The sequence below is a fragment of the Eurosta solidaginis genome, chromosome 3 (genome assembly GCF_040869045.1).
Source record: "Eurosta solidaginis isolate ZX-2024a chromosome 3, ASM4086904v1, whole genome shotgun sequence".
Classification (NCBI taxonomy): Eukaryota; Metazoa; Arthropoda; class Insecta; order Diptera; family Tephritidae; genus Eurosta; species Eurosta solidaginis.
The window spans coordinates 102777621-102800830 of record NC_090321.1 but is presented as its reverse complement, the minus strand read 5'-3'; the positions used below and the strand labels follow the sequence as shown (position 1 = coordinate 102800830).

The 23210-nt window shown below is 39.2% G+C and overlaps 1 protein-coding gene and 1 pseudogene across 1 annotated transcript in view; both read left to right on the top strand.

Annotated features, from left to right (window-relative positions):
• Hr51 (Hormone receptor 51) overlaps window positions 1-23210 on the top strand; it is a 433291-nt gene that overhangs the window by 38657 nt on the left and 371424 nt on the right. The gene's annotated exons all lie outside the window — the stretch shown is intronic.
• LOC137247292 (UTP--glucose-1-phosphate uridylyltransferase pseudogene) lies at window positions 11131-11974 on the top strand (annotated as a pseudogene).

The window sequence follows — 23210 nt, the reverse complement described above, 5'->3', positions numbered from 1 at the left end:
GTGACTGGGTAAACCGGCGCCGCGCCACCATAATACGTCGGCAGTGAGATGCCATCGTTGGTTCCCCAACTACTTTTATATATATCCGTTTGTAAAGGCGCCATAAACTTTGCACTATTTGCCGTTGTGGTAACACACGTATTCGAACTTGAAGGCAACGTCACTGTAACTGGAGACGAGCTTCTCAGTCGCCTACCTTCATCATGCGTATGCTGAAAGGAATTTTCTAACTCCTTACTTTCATTAAATACTGCACTATTATTCATAGCACTCGCAAAACGCTCTTCATTAAAATGTTCACACAGCTCTTTTTCCAATTGCGCTTTATTACCGGCGGAGGATAAACCTAATCCTCGCAATTTCTGACGCAATTGCTCCACTTTTAATTCGCTGAATTTCGGCATATCGTATGTATTAAAATAATTTTTAAACGACGTTGCGAATTTATTTTTGTATGCACAAGTTTTTGCACAATCTACCGCTCGACCGATTGTCATTCATGCGCACGTATTAAGAAGAACTTTTCTTACACATATGTATGTACATTGTTTTTTTTTTATTTTCGCGTAGGCTCAAGCACATCTCACTTATGAAAAATTGTCAGAAATTATTTTAATACAAAGTTAATAAAGTTATGATTTATTCAGCCAGGATTTCAATTAAATTTTATATTATTAAGAACATTACAAAAAGACAACGTTGTTACTCTGCGACTGCTATTTTATCACACTCCTGTCAAAATGAAAAAGTACGTGTCAACATGGTTGGCATTATGGCCTTGCCACCTTAGTAAATTTATGTGACAATTTGAGCATTCTTAACTTTAGGGAAAATATTTCGTTCTTTTCGTATAGCGTTGCAAGTTTTTCACTTTGGATATTTCTCCATAAAATCTGCCCAAAGAGAAAAAAGCATCCTTTAGTGATAATACTTGGGAAGTATGACTTTGATACAGAAATTATTGATTTCTCAAGATCAGAAATGACATATTCGGGATAAAGATGCACATTACTGTAGCAAGCGATTCTTAAAATTTCCAAAAAAAAAATTCTTCGTAACATTGCTTACTCTTGCTACTCATTAGACAATAAATTACAGGAACGACATGCTCGATTGTGTGTGCGTGAATCGTAAACAACTTTAAATGTTCCGCCCATCAGCCACACCGAAGACCTCTCTAAAACTGTAAGGTTTGCAATGCTTCCAAAAATTAAAATACGCTCCTGCAAAAAACTTTTATCCGATGGAACACATAATACATACAAGAAAAGAAAGCGACCTATGAAAAAAAAAATCGCAGCTAGGTGGCGCAAGAATCGAGATATTCACAAAAATCGTATTTGTGGTCCGATTTGTCTCATATTTGGAACACATAATACATACAAGAATAGAAAGCGCCGCAGAGTTGAGTAAAGTCTTCGGAAGGATTATAAAAAATATAAAATAATTAAAAAAAAATTTTGAAGTTAAACGGTTTTATTGAAAACAATACTTACATGAAGTAATAATAATACTAAAAGCTAGAAAATAATTAGGTAGGTCCTAGGTACTAGTCATCACACTCCTCGTCAATCTAGGGCGTTGATCAGACAATTAAATAAAAGCTTTGGACGCATAAAATTTCTATTGATAGTCAAAAATAAGACCAACTGAACCTTAACAAGGTTATGATACGCCTTATATTTTTAGAAATTTCACGCGCCCAACGCTTTTATTTAATTGTCTGATCAACGTCCTTGATTGATGAGGAGTGTGATGACTAGTACTTAGGACCTACCTATCCAGCGGACCAAGTTTGATTAATTTGCGAGACTTTTGCAAAATGCTCAGAAGTGAGCTCATATGTGAAAAAAAGAAGATAGAAACTTTATTTTTATCGCAAAAAACCTGTAAACAAGCTCCTACGCGAACAAAGAGCGATAGAAAATTTGTTTACCGCATATCACTCGCTTAATGTTTGCAGGAATTCTCGCAAGGGAGCAAAGAACGATGCTCATTTTTGTAGCGCAAAACACTTCTTATGATCTTTGTAACATGCGTTTTGTGACAAAAACCAAAATGCAGACAAAATAACGGTTCATAATTTCGTATATAGCGTTATTTCTTCTATTAATGCGCAGCGCAAATAAGAAATAAAACAATCTTTTAGTTCTATGATATCCGTGAAAGTGAATACTTGAGTGCTGTGTTTGAATATTATTTAATATTTATTATACTCAAATAAACACAGTGCAACGTAAGTATAAACGCCTCAAGTGCGCTTCAATGTATTTAATATAGGGGAACACAACGGGAAACGGAACAACTGAAAAATTCGCTTATCCTATTTCTTGTGATCATTTTGCAATATCCTTGTTGATACTTATAGAATATTGTTTCCGACTCGGGAAAACAATTTTTTCAGTATCTAATTTCAGTCGAAAATGTATCAAATGAAATATTTTATCGGACTACGCAGAAGTATCAAAAAAAGCCTATAAAAAATATTGCTTAATATTCACCGGCTTTATTTATTGCGACTATCGTAAACAATACTTTCACTGCCACAAACTGAACGACATATGAATCATACTGCTATCGTTTTCAGATGCGTTTGCGAGAGTTTTATCCGGTTAAATACCGTAAATCGCTCAAATGGGGTATCATTTGTGAGCATTTGGTCCGCTGGGTAATTGGGATTCAAGGGGTTGTGTAGCGCAATATATAGCTTCTCCAACCCAATTGTCAACCTCGCCTTCGATCGGCGAATCCCGTTTCACTAACAGACGAGGCTCTGGCGACCATGAGGAGCTTGGGGGTGGGGAGGGAGGGATGGCCTGAAGTTTCAATGTGGCCATATAAATCGTTCCCGAGATGGTCGGGCCAGCACCTTAATGGTGCTGTGTTACCGGAGCGTATCGGATCTGTATCCGACAGAGGACCATCACATCGATAACACTCCCCAAAGCCTTCGGGAGTAACCTAATCGCTACAACAACAACAACAACTCCCCAAAGCCTTCGGGGAGTAACCTAATCGCTACAACAACAACCTACCTAATTATTTTCTACCTTTTAGTATTATTATTACTTCACGTAAGTATTGTTTTCAATAAAACCGTTTAACTTAAACATTTTTTTTAATTATTTTATTTATTTGCAAAATAAAAACGCCGATAAACTATTTCCAATAAAGAAATCTACTTTTTGCCTTTTTAAAGAATGCATGAAAGATGTAAACTCTACCTTCCACACTGTCTGAGAAATTCTTTTTCAAGTTTTTGGTATGTGTTTTACACCGATTCTACACGATATCTGGCACATGCATTTTTGCAGGGAATAGTTTCATAAAAAATAAAAAGTACATAAGTACAGAAAAACAAGGAGGTCGAGCCCGTCGTTTAACACAGCATATATGTATTGTGGCGGCCACCGTGGTGTGGGTTCACACCCCGGGCAAAGCAACATTAAAATTTTAGAAATAAGGTTTTCAGTTAGAAGAAAATTTGTCTAAGCGGGGTCGCCCCTCGGCAGTGTTTGGCAAGCGCTTCGGGTGTATTTCTGCTATGAAAAACACTCAGTGAAAACTCATCTGCCTTGTAAATGCCGTAAGGAGGCGGCATAAAACATGTAGGTCCGTCCGGCCAATTTGTAGGGAAAATCAAGAGGAGCACGACGCAACTTGGAAGAGAAGCTGGGTCTTAGATCTCTTCGGAGGTTATCACGTTTTACATTTATTTTATTTTTAGATGTATTATTGCATAGCTCTTTTGTCTACATGTATACTTAGACAAAATGCACACGAGGTGTAGCTTCATAGACGCGTACAAGATATGAAATGTAGCTACGATTTCTCTACGCCTCAAGATCTGCACACGAAGCTACTTTCGAGCGTTGCTACAAATGGAAAAAATTATTGAAAACAATTTAAAATTAAATTTCTACAGGTATATCCAAATAGGTATTAAAAGTTGTTTGCATCCCCGTGCCTTTGTAAATTATGAAAGACTACTTTACACCACCGCGGACTAGAGAAAAAAGTGATTTCTAGTTTCCAACACTTTTTAGCCTTTTAATCGCTTGAACAATGTATAACCAAGCTTTTATGGTGTTGAATACCCTCTTTCGCTTTGGTAATATGCCTTTCACGCACTTATATTAACTAAAATAACATTTTCTAACTAATTACACAAATTTGCATACAAAAAAAAAATGTTTTCAAGCGTACGTACATTCAGCGACCAACATTGCTGTACGCTTAGCTACATCAGGCTTTCATGCTTTGTCGCTTCCATGCAGCTTAGGCCTCGTGTTTAGATGCCCCTTCAAGTACATGTGTTCGAAATCAAAGCGTACAGATTTCGCCTGCAGCATCTTATACACGTCTATGTCGAATAGCCTCGTGTGCACCTTGCCTTAGAAATTCAGTTAAATGTTTCTGAAATCAAAACACACGGAAAGAAAATGATATTAGGTTGATGTTGCCTTAATGAAATTACTACTCCTCCATTTCCGTCTACCATGATGCCAACATTATCTGTTCCTTAAACCCTAAAATTTTGTAAATCTAGCCCAAATTCATTCCTTGTTCTTAAAATTGAATCTACATAAATGTAATGCAACCATGCAAATATATTCAAAACCTACATGACATAATAGGGCCCTTAGGATATAAATAGTAACAGAACTAGCTTTAGGATATAAATAGTAATAGAACTAGCCTTAGGATATAAATTGTAATAGAACTAGCCTTAGGATAAAATAGTACTAGATCTAGCTTTAATGACATTCGCCGCAACGCAACCGCAACTAACTTAACGCGCTTTCAAAAGGTCTACTATAGAGACGAAAATGAAAAAGAAATGACACTGGGTTAATTGGAGTGGTTCACGCGCGTCGGTTGCCAATTTAGCTACGCAGCTAAAAGTTATATAAAAGTTTTTGGGAATTATAGTTTAATAAAAATAGGCTAATCAATTTTTTTAAAGGAAATAAATAGAGTTTTTATTTAGTGTGTTTATAATAAATACAAGTGGGGTTTCCGATGACGCGTGGCCATTACCCACGATCATCAAGTGCAACCTCAGCAGGTTCCAAGTTGGAACCACTTCATGGCGACCGTGTGGCTGCCTGCAAAACTGGCGGACACGAGAAGTACGTAGCGGCAGCTACGAGAAAATTTATAAGATATAGGAAAGTTTAAAATAAAAGAAAAACACACACTCTAAGCCAACAGCGTCTGGGCGCCTAATAAACTTTTTTTCATCACAACCACGAAAATATAAAACTAACACCGCCAAAAACCTCATACACAAAATCTTGACTATAAGCCATCAGCAATTTCATGACGACAACATAAAGAAAATACAAATGACGCTAAAAAGAAATAATTATCCTGGCTACCTTATATCTGACCTTATAGAACGAAAATTAAATCAAATTCAACAAAACCAATCACTAGCAACAGCAACAAACAATGAAACAAAACAATATCACAGTGTCACTCATATTCCCAGGCTAACAGACAATTTGACACAAGAATTAAACAACAGAACATCACAATAGCTTAAAAATCCAACCACACATTATCAAGATGCTTCACAAAAACAAAAACCCCTATAAATAGAGAACAACAAAGCAATGTGGTTAGAAAATAGAATGCAAAGGGAATAACGAAGAAAAATGCAACAAAGATTATATAGGAACAACTAATCGCGCTTTGGGTACACGATTAGCCGAACATCAAGCTGATATTAGGAAACAAAAACAAAATACAGCTCTCTAACAACACGCAATAACACACAACCACGTCGCTGACTTCGAAAACAGGAAAATAATAGACAAAGAAGCTAGAGAGAAAAAACGATACACCTTGGAAAGCCTACGAATTTTGCAAAATAGGGAAAAGACTATGAATAAGAAAGAGGACACAGATGGTATCGCTGCCACTTACATATTATGTTTATAACATTTTACTTTTAGTATGAGAAGTGTACCACAGTAGATGGTATCGTTTTATTTTATATTTTTAATCTTCTATATTTTTTATCTTTTGTTCTTGTAAATTATGTTTTTTTTTCTTTAATTTAATGCCGTAATTCAAATGTAAGTGAAAATTTGAAAACTTATTAATCAATGTTAAATGTGTAATTGTGATAATTTCAAATTAATGTTGTTGTTGTTTTTGTGTTTTTATTGTTGACAAATACAGAATTGCTCCAGAAGAAGCCAAGGAAATTTGGCGAAACGTCGAGCTGTAAGGTGAAATAAATTGTTTTATTTGCACTACTCCCGAATAGATCGGATAAGCTTACCAAAAATATATGTAAAAGAAAAACATTTCTTTGATGAAATGAATTCGCTAAGTTCGTGCTAGTGACCAGCAAAGCATAACAAAAAAAAAAAAAAACCCTAGAAAAAAAAATTTAAAAACTTTCAAAGAACTACAAAAAAAAAATCAAAAACTTTCAAAAACTACACACAAAAAAGGCTAACGACGAAAATTGCAACAGAAAAAAAAAATATAGAAAAATGCAAACAATGTTTTCTAAAAACATATACAATTTTTTTATGTTAATCAAAATTAATTTAACAAAACTAATTATAAGTGAACAAATGCGTGGTGGCAACGGCGCGCACCCACGTATTTGTTAAAGATTAGGTTAAGGCGAAAAAAAGGAAGAAAAAATAAAAACACCAAAAGGATTTCGTGATAATAAAGAGAATTCACAGAGTGCTTTTATTTATATAAATACAACAAGTGTTAAGAAAAGGTTTAACAAATGTTGTGGAAAATGATATATATGTGAATATAATTTTGAAAAGTTGAACTTACGTGAACGGGCGATTACGTGTTCCTTTGCTGGCTGCTGGATTAAAAGAGGACGAGCCTCTTTGCGACATGAGCCGATGAACCCGAGATACAGCTCCTTCGTTGGGTTTCCCGGCAACAAAGTTGCTATACCGCGGGCTCACAGCGGTAAAACTCTAAGATACATGCGTACTACCACTCACACATGCCCGTGTGTATTAGTAATCACAAGCATATGTGGGTGGTAGTAAACGAAGAAAATTATGTTACGAGGGGGGGGAGATATATTTAGGCCTGTGGCCTAAACATACCGGCCCCCTTGCCGTAAGCAACAAAGAAAACATTAAAAAAAGGGATGCCACGTGATCGCACGTCCAGTAAGGCGCTAATGAAAGAAGGCAGTGCAGATGCGGACTGCAAGCACTGCACGCCAGATGGTTGACCTCACGTTTCGCTCTCCTGTGGAAAAAGAAAAGATGTTATTAAATACACGTACGTGGTTTTAAATCCCGTGCTGTAATTACTTATTTTTGTGAAACAACTCCTATTTTTGGCAGGCTCCTGAGACTACCAGCCCGAATACGGTTGGTTGGGTCAGGAGACCGCCAACTGTTGTTGCTGGCGTTCCGCTCACCATCAGTTCGGCGTATAGATCAGCGCCGAGTGTAATACGAACTGGCGATGAGCGGTAGAACTGCGGATCTGCAAGCCGCATAAATTCGAATGGAACGGCAACCTTTGGATCCACATTGGATGGCGGACTCAACCGATAGTGGCCGTTGACCACGGCGGCTTGGGTAGTGACATGAGTCGTTGACCCGAACTTGCCGCGCAGAATAAGTGTGCATTGCCCTGGTCCTTGGCGCTCTAACTGCAAATCGCGTACCAGCTCTGCATCGACGATGGTGCTGGCGGCGCAGGGATCAATGATGGCACGAACCAGATGTAGGTGCCCACGCGATTCGACGCGTACGATGGCCGTCGGCGCAATGGGCACGAAAGACCGCATGATGGGCGCTGGAGTGGCTGGGAGTAGCCGGCCGGTTCGGAAGCCTTCCGGTGTACCACGCGATAGTGCCTTTTGATCTAGGGCGTCAGAAGTGTATGGCGTTGATTTCTTTCGCCGCTGCTGTCTTCCGCGTTTTGATCGGTCGGGCCTCCTTGGAGTCCGATGTCGCGGTGATTCCAGTTGTCTCGGTCATTTCGACGTTTATTTGCTCTCGCCGCGCTTCTCTCATGCTGTAACAGCGGCCGGAAACTGCGAATGCCATGGTTGACCGTTGACGGTCTTGTTGTCTCTGTTTTGCCTTTTTCTTCCTCCGCCTTTGCTCTCTCCTCCTCCATTTCTTCTTCTTCCACCTGCTGAGCCCAGGACTTTGTCGGCCCCGTTAGATGGATTGACAACGTGTCATCGGACGGGTTGTCGTCGCCAATGGTTGTTGCATCATCGCGTTCAGAAAGACGCTCATCTAGATGGAGCGTGGTGTGGTGCTTTTGCTGGCACCGTTTGCAGCGATATTTGCTATTGCACTTGTCCACGCGATGAAAGGGCGACAGACAATTCGGACAGTATTTGTGCAGCAGCACGGCCCGCAACCTCTCCTCTGGGGATTTTTTCCTGTATTCGGCACAGAGTCGGAGACTATGGTCCCTGCCGCAGAGCTGGCACGCGACATCGAAACGCTTTGCGCCTCCCTCTGCCTTGGCCAATAAGGTTTGGTAACGGGTCATGATCTGAAAGAATATTGGTATCATTGATCATGCCCAAATTGAGGTTGGCGGAATGTTGTTTGGGTGGCGTAAGCCAAAAAAATATTATCTCATATATTTTTGCAAGAGAAAAAAAACCATTTTATTGAAATAAAAATTAAGGGCCATAAGTAAATACGAAGAAAAAGCGGATTTAGCACGCATCCATACGATGTGGCTGGTGCTTTAGCGCCTCTAGTACATCCCTGCAAAAACGCTCTCGTCACTCCACGTCATTTGACTAGTCATCTTACCAGGTCATAGGTTATATTCCTAGTCACACTTGCATGGGCGTGATTAGGTTTTGTGACCAAATTTTGTAGGGATTTTATAATTTACTTTATGTCGGTAGATGTCGCCGAAAGAAGTCCTAAATATTTATTTTTTGGTTTGTGGTGAACTTTGTTTTTACAACAAGTGGCCTGCCACCACACGGAACGGTTAAAAACCTGGCTGAAAAAGTATTACAGAGTTGCACTTCCACCATTCAACATTATTTTTGACGTGTATAATGTTGAGATTCGTTCTAATGTTGAGATTCGTGGAATTAAGTATTGTAGTGCGTGACGTGTACTGCAGCGTGTAGTGCATGACGTGTACTGCAGCGTGTAGTGCATGACGTGTAGTGCGGCATGTAGTGCATTACGTGTAGTGCGCGATATGCTTGCGCATGAGGCCTAACGTTTGCATTGCAATAGTCATTGACAGTCAGACATTAAATGTAGAGATTTTGACGTTTTCTACAATTTCTCACTTCCTGAATGAAAAAAAATGTCATTCATATAAAACACGCGGTGAGTATAGTTTCTGAAATGCGTAATTTGACTTTTTATTAATTAATTTTTCTTTTCTTTTCAGGATAAAAAGGATGCCAATTTCAACCGCCTTAAGGCACGTATTTCCTCAAAATACGGTTTGGAAAGTTCGGCACGTTTGGTTGACATCATTGCGGCAGTGCCACAGGAAGCCAAAAAGGAACATTGGTGCCTAAATTGTGTGAAACCAATACGCACGGCGAGTGGGATTGCCGTAGTGTCATTAACGTGCAAGCCACATTGCTGTCAACATATCAACAATATGGGTGTAAAGATCATCTTATATCCTTGCATTTGGCCTTTGATGCCTCTGCATCGTAAACATCGCATGGATCAATTTCGTGTTTACGATGCACGTAGTTTGATAAGAATTTTATTATTGAAAATATTCAACCATCGCCGGGTTGCCACGTCGTAGCATTGGAAGCAGTATCGTGGCTTAATTTTCCTTAAATCCGTAAAACTGTATTCCTCAGAGGTACAAGTTTGCGCAAAGCAGAGCCAGTATTTCTGGCATTCAATTTTGGGGTGGACCGTCCAGCGCCACCTTTCAGTATAACAAAACTGACGATTTGTGGCATGAATGGGCCGATGTTTGAATCGGCATCTCAGTATTCCGAACTTTTTTTTGTTTTGGAGGCCATCTGATACTAATTGGCGGCAGGCAAAACAACAAAGCAATAGGTGAAGTTAGTAACTGGAGCACTAGATTAACACGGAATTTATTAATATTTGCTCTTTGAATTTAGAATGCCGAAGACCTGGTTGCATTTCAATCTACGAGGTGGTCATTACTATTGTTTTACGGCACCAAAATGTCTGCCCTGAGGTAAATAAAGGTAAGAATTGAAAGATTAAACACTGACAGATTAGTAGCTCTGCGTCTACTGCGCACCATTGGTGTTGATATGAAGTCGGAAAGTACAAAAATCAACCAAACTATAGAAACGAGTGATAGTGAATTGCAAGAAGACTACACTTAATGATCGTTTACCTCATAATGACTTGGATTTATTGGATTATGTTAATTAACTGATTTGTGAGAATACTACTTCTAGTGCTGTTAGCTATACTCCCCAGCAAAGTTCCTACAACCCTATTTAAGTGTTTTATTTGTTACAACATTAATAACTATCAGAATAGTTATAAATATTAAAAGAATGTAGTGTCTACAACAATGAATAACCGCTGTAATCGAATGATGACTCACGAGAGGGTGGCAGTGAAGCTATAATATAAAAATGGGAACCCAAGAGTATTATTTCATACGTAAAGGTGGCCATAGTGCCATGCAAGTTTGAAGCTCCTTATATAAACACATTAATCGCTTTCCGCATAGCATAGCATATAGCGAGCATTATACCTTCACTCCAATACAAAAGTGAGTTATAAAAATCAACTTGTATATCCCACGGTTTATTGTTTGTAAACTGATATGTTTTTTGATTAAAAAATTTTTGTTTGGAATCAAATTTTCAATTATAACACCCTAATTGAATTCCTCCAGGTCAGCCTTGTCCCTTCTTTGATCCCTGTAGTACTGTGAATTTGACGGAAGCAGTGAAAAGGTTTTGGCTCTCGGGTTTGGGTGGTGGCACAGTTTACTTGATTGTCGTGTTTTCGAAACGCTCTTGCCGTTGTACATTTCGCACAAAATCTAAAAACAGGAAGTGTGGTGACAATAATCTTATGGAAATAAGTTTAAACGAAAAAAAATCATACTCTATTTCGAATAAATATTACCGCATAAACTACTAAGAAATGTTGAATGCCCCCCATGAAGCTAAGGTTCGCGGACACCCAAGCGTCATCCGATTCGAAAGAGTTCCACGATGGTGACCCAGCGGGGTGCACTGCAATGGCTTGACAAGGACTTGGATCGTCTGCTGCGCACTGGTCCCGCGGAAACGCGTCTAGAGCTACTAAGGGAGATGGCACGATGGGTTGTCGTGTCGAATGGGTTGTCGTGGCTCCAAAAGTGTTATATCCGTAAGCTCCGATCTAACGTTTGTTGATCTGACAGTACAACAAATTGAGAATTTAAGCCTATGATGCCAATGTGCCGCTAGTTCTTATTGACTCATTCAATACCGACTAAGATACACAAAAAAGATCGTAGGAATATACAGGCTTTCGGGTTCAAAGTCTTACAATCAATCAGAGTTGCTTTCCGCGCATAAGCCGTGAATCATTTTTTACCAGTTGCCAGAGATTTCAATGTTGAGAACGATATTGATGCTGGGTATCCACCTGGTCACGGTGACTTTTATGATACGTTTCGCAATTCTGGTTTATTAAAGAAAGCTACCGATGAAGGACGTGAATATTGCTTCCTTTCAAATATTGATAGTTTGGGTGCTACTGTGGTTTTAGCTATCCTCAATAAATTGGTGGGTGAGGAACGTTCTGCAGACCCCATTGAATTTGTGATGGAAGTTACAGACAAAACACGTGCTGATGTTAAGGGTGGTACTCTCATTAGCGTCGAAAAGAAATTACATTTACTGGGATTGCACAAGCACCAGAAGAACATGTCGATGAACTCAAATCTGTGAAAAACGTTCAAATTTATCCATACCAATAATATTTGGGCGAATTTGAATGCGGCCACCGTGGTGTGATGACAGCGTGCCCCGCCTACCACACCGCATGCCCTGGGTTCGCCCCCGGGCAAAGCAACATCAAAATTTCAGAAATAAGGTTCCCGAATTAGAAGACAATTTTTTTTGTTTTTTTTTTTGTTTTTAAAATAAGCTGGTTATACCACCGAGTTTTATTAATGGCCGTACTGTCGATTTTCATTGGATACATTTTCCACCGCGGACGTAAGCTTGTCCGGCTACGATGTCTTTTAAGGGATTTGAAACCTAATTCTCTATGAAAATGACTGTGAAAGGCAGTCAAATATTATTCCAAAACAATTAAAATTTATTTTCCCTGTCCTGATATAATTTATCCATACCAAATCATAAACCGTGGGATATTTACACGTACGTATGAATGATTTTCACATTATTATATGAGTATTGCTTAGTTACGATAATTAAGTGAAGAAGCTTTCTCAAGTGCCAGGCAGCGATGGCTAAACTTTCGGAAAAACCTGAGAAAGCTGAAAAGAATGAAGAATAACTCAAGTTAAAGGGAAAACGCGTATTATAGGTAGCAATGAAACGCCCCCTTATATATGGTAGACATAGCGCCGGCTTATCAGCGCCGGTGAATGCTTTATTAACGACATATGTATGTACTTCTGAAGTCATAAGTAATCCCCACCGATGGTGGAATATCTGAAAACTTTTGAGGTGAATACGGGTCGTTGTTCTTGTGGTCAGATAAGACTGTAATTTGTTTATAGGTGTTGTCGGTGTTTTATACCAAAATGCCTCTGCCCGGAGTCTAAAGCCATTTTCAAATGGAACTTCTGCACAATCTAACATTGAAGATTAAGATGAACTAAGATTCATTACCAGTTGATTGCAATTTTATTATTGGTGAATGAGTAAATGCCAAACCTGTTGGAGCTCATAAATTTATACCCTCCGGCACTTCCACTGTTTTTGAAAGTATGTTCAGCGGTAATTATAAAGGGCCGATGCTAGTGTCAGCATACCACTGCCACTTGTTTTGGATTACATAGGTTTTAAAGTAATACGAGTATATTTATCATGAAAAACGGGTTCGCTTGAACTTCTGAATCTGGAACGTTTAAAACAGGTGGCATGCCTTGTTGATTACTATGTGCTGGACAACCTTTGAAAATATGTGCCATTTTTTTTAAAAAGCGAGAAAACCGTTGCGGAAAGTCATACGAGCTTTTATGATTTGTTACAAATATTTGAATACGAAAAGAAATTTGAACGAACGATTGGCAAGTTCAAATTTAATAGTACTATCATTGACTACCAGAACATTGTCGAAACATTTCCATATAAACTGACGTGTTATTGGCAAACACATCCATATGCGATTTGGAACCTATACATTTATCTGATTTCGTAGAGGGGCTCGATTCCAAATTTAAAGTCTGAACGATGTTGTTTGATTACAAATTACGCTAAAATGCACGCATTACAAAATGGAATATGTTCCATCTAATACAATTCAGAAAGCCGATGATTCCGTGCGTGAAAACCCTGAAAATGTAATCTGTAGACGCTATCATATATCGGAACTTTTTGCGAATAATTTGTAATATACCCAGTAAACGTTCGAAATATGAATCATAAGTGATTATTTAAGAATAATCACATTTAAGGTACATTTTCCTCCCGACGATACATTGGTTTCTTACTCGAAAATACTTTTAAATTACGAAGTTTGGTTCATATGGGATATGATATATGGGAGATTTGATTGCGGGTTCTGTGGCAGATAATGAATCTGCGTTAGGGTATGTTGGCCTCGTTCTGGGGAACGAGAGCAGGGTTACCGGGGCGTTGGCCTCGTTTGGGGTGAACGAGAGCTGGGTTATTTGGGATAGAGGAATGTGGACTATTAAAGTTCATTTTCGTTGTCGTTGGGCGGAAGTCGTACCAGCTTCGCGATTGGTCTGCTAATTTGTCCTTTAATTGTATTGACGTCAAGAACACGTACACGGTTATCGGAACCTGGATGTGTGTTGACGATTCTCCCCATTTTCCACTCGTTTGGTTGTAGGTTATCCTCTTTTATGACGACTAGGTCCCCGGGTTTTAAGTTGGATTGTGGATGTTTCCATTTATACCGTTTTTGGATCTCGGTGAGATATTCCGATTTCCATCTTTTGCAAAATGTCTGATGAAGGGCTTTCATCTTTTGCCATCGGTTTACAATGGAGGCAGGGTTTTCACTACAGTCGAGTTCAGGTGGAGCTAAAAGATGCCCACCTACGAGAAAATGGCCTGGAGTAAGCGGCTCCAGGTCGGAAGGGTCGTTGGATGAGGGACTTAGAGGTCTCGAGTTGAGGCAGGCCTCAATTCGACATAAGAGGGTTGTAAACTCTTCGAGAGTATATTTATGATCGGACGCGATCTTTTTAAAGTGGGTCTTAAAACTTTTTACCCCCGCTTCCCACAAACCTCCCATGTGAGGAGCGCTTGGCGGTATAAAATGCCATTCTATAATGTGATGGCTATATTTAGTCAACGTTCCGTCCCTTGCTTCACGCAGAAATGCTTTAAACTCGGATCGTAAAGATCGAGAAGCTCCGACAAAGTTAGTACCATTGTCGGAGTAAACGTTTTTCGGACAGCCCCGTCTGGATACGAATCTGGCGAAGGCAGCTAGGAAGGACCCGGTACTAAGATCGTTTGTCGCTTCTAGATGGATGGCTTTCGTCGAAAAGCAGACAAACAGGCAAACGTATCCTTTTGAAATTCGACATCCCCTCCCTCGGTAGGATTTTATATCGAATGGTCCCGCGAAATCTACCCCAGTGTTAGTGAAGGCCCTAGTAAAGGTGGTGCGCTCTTTCGGAAGGATCCCCATAAGTTGCGTTTGTGTCTGCTTCCTGTAAATAGTGCAGACTTTACAGTTGTGGATAACCGACCTTATCATGACTTTAACGCGTGGGATCCAGTACTGAGTGCGGATATGACGTAGCATCAGCTGGTTCCCTCCATGCAGGGTGGTCTCATGAGAGGATTGGACTATAAGTCTGGATAACCTGCAAGTATAAGGAAGAATAATGGGATGACTTTCATTATGGGACATGTCTTTCGATGCCCCAGTCCGCCCCCCAGTTCGAATGATACCTTCTTCATCTATATATGGGTTCAGGGGTAGAATCTCACTCTTCCCATTTATTAGATTTCCTGACTTCAAGTTTGCGTACTCTTCTTGATAATGTTGCCTCTGGCATATTGTTATCAATCTTCGCGTTGTTTTTCCTATTTCGTCAGGAGCGATCGAATGAGAATCCCTTTTGAAGGAGGCTTTAGTTTTTGGGTGCGTATTCTGGAAAAACCGAAGAATATAGGATATAACCCGCAAAGCCCTTGGTAAATCGGAAAACCTATCTAGAATATCAAAGTTATTTTTCACCAAAGTTGTATGAACTTTCACCCTCTTTTCCTCCATATTCGTATTGTAATCTTCTTCTTGTGTTGGCCAATTTTCGTTGTCTTCTTGTAACCAAGAAGGTCCCTGCCACCACAAAGAATTGTTGATTAGGTCCGAAGCGTAGAGGCCTCTGCTCGCCAAATCTGCAGGATTTGACGCGGAGTCTACGTGCCGCCATACCTTGCCTCCTACTTTATCGATGATTTTAGTTATTCGATGTGCCACGAACGTTGACCACGAACATGGGGGTTTTCGGATCCACGCCAGTACTATAGTCGAATCTGTCCAAAGGGTTACTTTAATGTTTGAAAGTTGCATATTTTCTATGGCCGACTCTATAATTTCTGCAAGTAGGACTGCGCCGCAGAGTTCCAGTCGTGGCAATGATATGGTTTTGACCGGGGCTACTCTCGTTTTGGCCATCAACAGGTTGGTGAAGACTTGATCCTTTGTTTGTACCCTCAGGAAAACAGTGGCGGCATATGCTTTTTCCGAGGCATCGCTGAATCCATGTATTTCGACATTGTCCTTCAATGTGTAGTGAACCCATCGCGGTATGCGTATATCGTTGATCTTTTCGTAGTCCGTCATGAATGATTGCCACCGATGTAGAGTAGTTTCAGACACATCTTCATCCCAGCCTGTCCCTTCCAACCAAATATTTTGCATTATTATTTTGGCTAAAATTACGACTGGTGCCAGCCAGCCAAGAGGGTCGAAAAGTTTTGCGATCGCAGAAAGTATTGACCTTTTTGTTACGGAGTGGTTATTGTCAAAGGGTTTCGCTGTGAAGTAAAAGTAGTCGAAATGGGCGTTCCACCTGATACCGAGTGCTTTTACCATGCTGGTGTCTTCAAACTCAAGAAAATCCTCGCTTAATAGGTGTTGCTTCGGTATACCCTGTAGGATTTTCTTGCAGTTGGACGTCCATTTTCGCAATGGGAAACCTGCCGATTGCAATGCCAATGATATTTCGTCCCTTGCCTTGATTGCAATTTCGATGCTGTGTCCACCGGCGAGTACGTCATCAACGTACATGCAATTTCGCAGTATATCTGCTGCCATTGGATGCGATGCCTCCACGTCATCAGCTAGTTGGTGCAGCGTTCGAATCGCAAGATACGGAGCACAATTAACCCCAAAGGTTACCGTTTTCAATTCATAAATGTTAATTGGGTTTTTGGGGCATTTGCGAAATATGATTCGCTGATATTTTGTTTGGTCTTCATTGACCCATATTTGGCGATACATTTTCTCTATGTCGCTGTTAAATACGTATTTGAACAGCCGCCAACGTAGTATAAGAACTGTCAGGTCGGATTGAAGAATCGGACCTGGATATAAGGCATCATTTAGACTTTTGCCATTAGTGGTAGGACAAGATGCATTAAATACGACTCTGACTTTTGTCGTTGTACTTCCCTCCTTTATAACAGCATGGTGAGGTAGGAAGTAACAGTCATTTGAGTCTGGCGAAATATTGCCTATTTGTTTCATGTGCCCTAAAGTTTCATATTCGGATACAACTCTATTGTATTCCGTTTGAAGGACTGGGTTTTTCGAAAGTCGTGTCTCGTTGCGATAGAATTGAGAGCACGCACTTCTTAATGAGGGGCCTAAGTTAAACTCTTTCGTAAAGGGTAAGGAGACTACGTATTTGCCATCGTTGTTCCGAACTGTTGTGGATTTGTATAGCTCCTCGCAGTAAGTGTCATCGTTATTGATGCTCCTTTTCTTTGGAATTTCCTCTATCTCCCAAAAGGCCGCCAATTGTTTATCTAAAGTGACCTCATTGAAATATGAAACTAGGGTCTTATTTGTATCAACCGCATCTGTCCGGCCTGTCAAAATCCAGCCGAACACCGTTTCCTGTGCTATTAATGTGTTTAGCACGTCCTTCCTGATACCGCCTAGCATAATTTGGGGGTATATGTCTCCGCCCAGAATTAAGTCGACTGGCTCATTGACAAAGAATCTTTTGTCAGCCAGTACTAAGTCAGGGAATGCTTGCCTAGTCATTGCGTTTATTTGGCAAGTTGGAAGATTCCCTGTTAATTGTGGTAAAACCAGCATGATCGTATTGATCTCGATTAATGGGTCTGTTGGTGACCGCAATTGTATGTTGCACGCTTCTTTTACTTGTGCAGACATTGTATTACTGATGCCCGAAACTTGGGCATGCAGGCGTTTGGATGGCAGATTAATTCTGCGCTTTAGTTTCTCGGTAATGAATGAACATTCAGATCCCGAGTCTATTAGGGCTCTCGCCGAATAGTCAACACCATTAAAACGAATATTGACCTGAGCTGTCCCTAGTAATACCCCTTTATTTGTGTTTGCGAAACATGAGTTCACATTATTAATCGGAGCGTTTTCTCTTTCAGCATTGCGTCGTATTTGAGCTTCCCGTGAGGTAGATGCTCCTATAGTGTCAGGAGTATTTGTTGGTTTTGGCTGATTCGAAATATGAAGCAGCGTATGATGTCTTAAATGACATGTGGCACAGTTCATTTGACTGGTGCACTTTGTCACCGAATGGCCAGCAGAAAGGCAGTTTATGCACCCACGGCTGCTCTTAATTTGTTCAAACCGTTTATTGGGTGTTAAACGTAAGAACTTTTCACACTTTGAAATTCGATGTGCAGGACTTTTGCACATCTTACACGTAGGTTTGGCTACTGTTGCACTTGCCTGGTAGGACCCTAATCGTTTCGACGATGTATCTGCCGAGGAACGAGAAGCATGTGGCTTAGAGGGTTTTGAAACCGTATCCCCTCTTATATCTACGACAGTTTCCAACGTTTGGAATCTGCTGGATAAGAATTTATCCATATCTGCCCATTTTGAAATTTCTGTTTTATTTTCTATGGTTTGTTCCCATAGAGCCAGTGTGGTTTCTGGCAGTTTTGTGGAGCACAAATACGTTAGAATTGCATCCCAGTTTGATATGTCAATCTTGTGACATTGAAGCGCTGAGATACAATTGTTTATTTCACGTTGCAGTTTTTTAATGGAGCTACCGCATTCGCTCTCAACTGCTTTTAAACTAAAAAGAATTTTTAATTGGGCATTGACCAAGATACGTTTGTTTTCGTATCGGTCACATAAATTTTTCCACGCTGTATCGAAACCGTCTGTTGTTAAGGAACACCGTTCCACTATCTCTTTGGCCTCCCCTTGAGTTTTTTGCCTTAAATAGTATAGTTTTTGCACTGCATGGAGTTTACTATTATTAATATATATGGCAGTAAACATGTCCCTAAAAGACGGCCATGAAATATAGTCACCTTTGAAAATATCCGTATCACATGCTGGCAGGCGCACATGATATTCCATGTTATCTGAGACATCTACTTTCTTATCTTTCTTTTCAAAACTTTCCAAAAGCTCAGCCATCGCCGCCTGACACTTTAGGAAGCTAAAATAGCACATTTTATGCTTCTTCTTGATAGCCGATAAGTCCTTTGAATCAAGCTCTGATGAACCTAAGAGCTTTTCGTATGTCACCTTCGTAGCTTCCCACAGAGTTTTTAACTCATCCCTTTGGTATATTAGGGAGTGTTTACTGTGTTGTGAAGGTGACATGTCGTTGAAGTCATTTTCATACTCCGTCACTGCATCTGCTTGGCGTGTATAGGTCTCCATTGTGGATAAAAATAAAAACCCAAAAGTTTATACAGAAATTGCCTTTGCAGAGAGTAGTGAGTGGAAAATGTCGCCAAAGGACAGAACTTGGAAGTGATAATGTGACAAGTGAAAGTATTTGGTGTATGCGTATGTGTGCACAAATTTACCAATTGATTGTGTAAGCCGATAAGTTATGGCTAACGTGAAAAGGACTGTACAGAGGCTTATGTGCCAAGTGGGATAAGTACAATTTCGTGGTGGCAACGGCGCGCACCCACGTAAATGTTAAGGAAAGTGCTAATGCAGAATTGCTACTGAATTGTCTAAGCCAATAAGTAATGGCTAGTGCAAAAATGGTGTCAGTGGAAGAAGAAAAAAATATATGTACGCTTGTTATGGACTTTTTGGTAATTTAACCAAGGAATGTGAACTTTTATATAACCAAATTAGATCAGTCAAAACTGATTTGTATATTGCCGCAAGTGAGAATAATAATTCTTCAGTTTTTTTTTATTTTTTTTAATAATTGTGCCAGGAATAAGGCTATTGGCCACCCAAACAACAACAACAATATGTGTGTATTACACTAAGTGCACTTTGTGCTATAGCAACAAACTAAATTGCAAACGTATTGCCCGTGTAAATAAGTGCAAGTGATTTGTATGTGAGAAAAAATTTTATTTGATTAAATGCGCGCCTAAATTAAATTTACAGGTTTCTGAATAAGTAACCTTAACAAATGGAATTTTTGTGCTGTGGATTAAATGAATTTTTTCAGATAAATCCTGCAAAGGTGAAAATCGAAAAGTGACGCAAATCGGTGTTTGAGGTTATGTTAACCTTTTAGAGCAGTGTTGTGCTACCTTGAGCTGTGTCCGGAAAATCTTACCGCTGGTGGGGGATAGTTCCGGATAGTCACAAGGCGTGTTGCACAAACTTTAAATAACTGCGTTAAGCGCCTTTTCCTATTTTTGCACAAGATGAGACTTCTCACTTCACGAAAAAAAAAACACAAAATCACTTGCACTGTTTAATATAAAGAGCCACTTTGTAATTTTTAATTTTATTTTGAAATTTTAGTAAAAGTGAAATTAAAAGAAAACCCTACCTAGCACGGAATATTTTTAAACCACGTACCTTTTATCAAAGTGTTGATCCGGATTAGTAGATTGACTTTTTGTGGATTGTTGGTGTTGTTGATGTTGTTTGGAGGTTGGATGTCGCTCAAATCTGTTTGTGTGTGCCAATTGCTGAAGATTATTATCACGATTGTAAATGTGTGTTTGGTGGATCTGCTTCCTATTAATTGCCTAGTGAGTGGAGTGGACTGTAGCTATAGTTAATTGGCTCTTCTTACCGGCGTGGTAAGGACCATGAACAAATGCGTGGTGGCAACGGCGCGCACCCACGTATTTGTTAAAGATTAGGTTAAGGCGAAAAAAAGGAAGAAAAAATAAAAACACCAAAAGGATTTCGTATTAATAAAGAGAATTCACAGAGTGCTTTTATTTATATAAATACAACAAGTGTTAAGAAAAGGTTTAACAAATGTTGTGGAAAATGATATATATGTGAATATAATTTTGAAAAGTTGAACTTACGTGAACGGGCGATTACGTGTTCCTTTGCTGGCTGCTGGATTAAAAGAGGACGAGCCTCTTTGCGACATGAGCCGATGAACCCGAGATACAGCTCCTTCGTTGGGTTTCCCGGCAACAAAGTTGCTATACCGCGGGCTCACAGCGGTAAAACTCTAAGATACATGCGTACTACCACTCACACATGCCCGTGTGTATTAGTAATCACAAGCATATGTGGGTGGTAGTAAACGAAGAAAATTATGTTACGAGGGGGGGGAGATATATTTAGGCCTGTGGCCTAAACAATAAGCAAATAAATTGGTAAATATTAAAAAAAAAACAACTCTTTTGGGTGAAGCTGAAACTAAAACTTTATAAGACCACTATTTAAAAAAAAACCAAAAAAAAAAAGTAAAATAAATTTAAAATAAGAAAAAATTTTAAATTTGAATTTTGGGCAAAAAAGTGGTAAAACCAATTAACTACAAAAAAAAAAAAAAAACACGATATACTTTTTCATAAAACATTTTTAAAATTGAAAAACTAAAAACTCGACATTTAACAAATATATATAAATATATTTGAAAAAAGTGACATAGCTGGTTTTGGACAAAAGGTTTCGAAGTCCCTTTTGGAAAATGTGTGTTTTTGATGTGACTATACAAAAATTGCAAGTGTGGTTTTACGGTATTAAGGGTCAGCTATACCTACATAGCAGTGCATTGCATACATGTGCATTGCATGTGACACAAAAAGCTGATTATTCTTTACGTAGCGTACATAGACTATCACTGACAAGGGCAAACGCACACACGAAAATAAAGGTAGTATGTAAAATATACACAAACACAAGCAAGCAATATGTTTACTCTGAGAGTGATGCTCATTTTTCCACTCTTGCAGTGAGAGAGTCGCGCGCATAGCGCATACATGGAAATCAGAATTCAACAGACTTCCATGCAATGCAATGCAATGCACTGCGTAGTCTAATCACGCAAATCCTATTGAACAGATATTGTTTCTGAGAGCAATGTTGCTATGCCCTGCTATGCTATGTAAGTATAACTGGCCCTTTAATAAAGTGCTGGTGGCGTGGGTTAGTAAAATCAAAGGCATTTAAATAACGGTTGAGAGAGACATTTTTGAATATATGTATGTATGTACATATACAGTACAGCCTTTGCTAAGCGACAAAACAGTGCAGACTTCGGCGTTTCATACACTGATGACCTGATACGAAACATTCATTCTCTCTCAATTCCTTTCCAGGAATGGGTCTTGAAGTTCATTCGACTGTAAACAATGGTTAATTAGATTGTAAACAAAAGTTCATTCGTGTCCAAGAATGGGTCTTGAAATCAGATGGCTATAGAGTTGCCTAAAATACGCAAAAAAAAAAAAACTCCAAGAAATCCGGTTTCACTATTTTCAAATAAATCAGCAAGTAAGCTGATAAAAACTTATTAAAATTTATAAAAAAGGCAAAGTTTTGTAGAAATATTTTGTGGTAGATAAGTGAAAAAATATGAAATAATATATTTCGATTGCGTTGCTTTGCTTTGTTGCTTTGGTACCGCCATAAGAAACAGTGAACGACTAGCCCCTTTTTTTAACTTTGATGCGACCAAAACGTTTATGTACATACATATGTATATCCACATACAATAAAAAGCGCAAAAAATGTATAAGAAATTTCGAAATTAGATCACTTGGTGAAGTATCTGCGTTGTCGTCCGCAAAAGGCTGTTAACTAAACATGTTGTGTTAACCTATACGTATACCTATAATTTATCTCAGCTGCCAAAAATGGAATGTCGCAACGCTCCACAAAAACATGGCCTTTATTCATCCATTTACATCAATGCGAATACTAAGAAGCTGACTTTTTTACCAATCGAAAGTTGCTACCAAAACCCGTTTCGTGTGCAGCCCTTCGATAAAAGGTGTTGTCACTGATAAATTTTCCACGGTTGAAAAAGACTTATTTTTTTCTTCGGATTTGTAATCCTGACAAAAATTCGAGTTTTTTAATATCCCATTTGACAATCCTGAGTAAATTTTCGGTGAAAATCATAAATTAAACCTTTACCATGTAACAAACCCCAAAGTTATTCTGAAATGCCAAAATTTGATTTTGAGCATGATGGCATCTATAGCCAATGTTATAAAAAATGCACATTTTCACGCGCTCTTAGAGAGCGAGAAGTTTCATATCAGGTCATCAGTGGTTTCATAGATCAATTGATCAGATAAACAGGTTACGCTCTTCACACAGACAGGTTGCGCTCTTTGCTTACCAAATTATCGCTGATCAAGTGGCGTAGCAACATCGTGTGTGGCTATCGCATGTTTGCGCAGCGAATGTTAAAAATATGCATCAATGTACGTATAATTTTTTTGGTTAGAATAAAAAATTGTTCGCTTTGTCTCTTGCGCATCAAAAAAAAAAAAATAGAAGTCTTTGTTACTTGCTGTCTAACGCGTGACTGACACGAAAACCAATTGGTTCGCGCGAACAATCCGCTCCCACTTACTTATACACTTGCATTTACAAATCTGCCTACGCTTGAAACAGTGCATCAATAATTTGGTTCATTGTGAAACGCAAAGC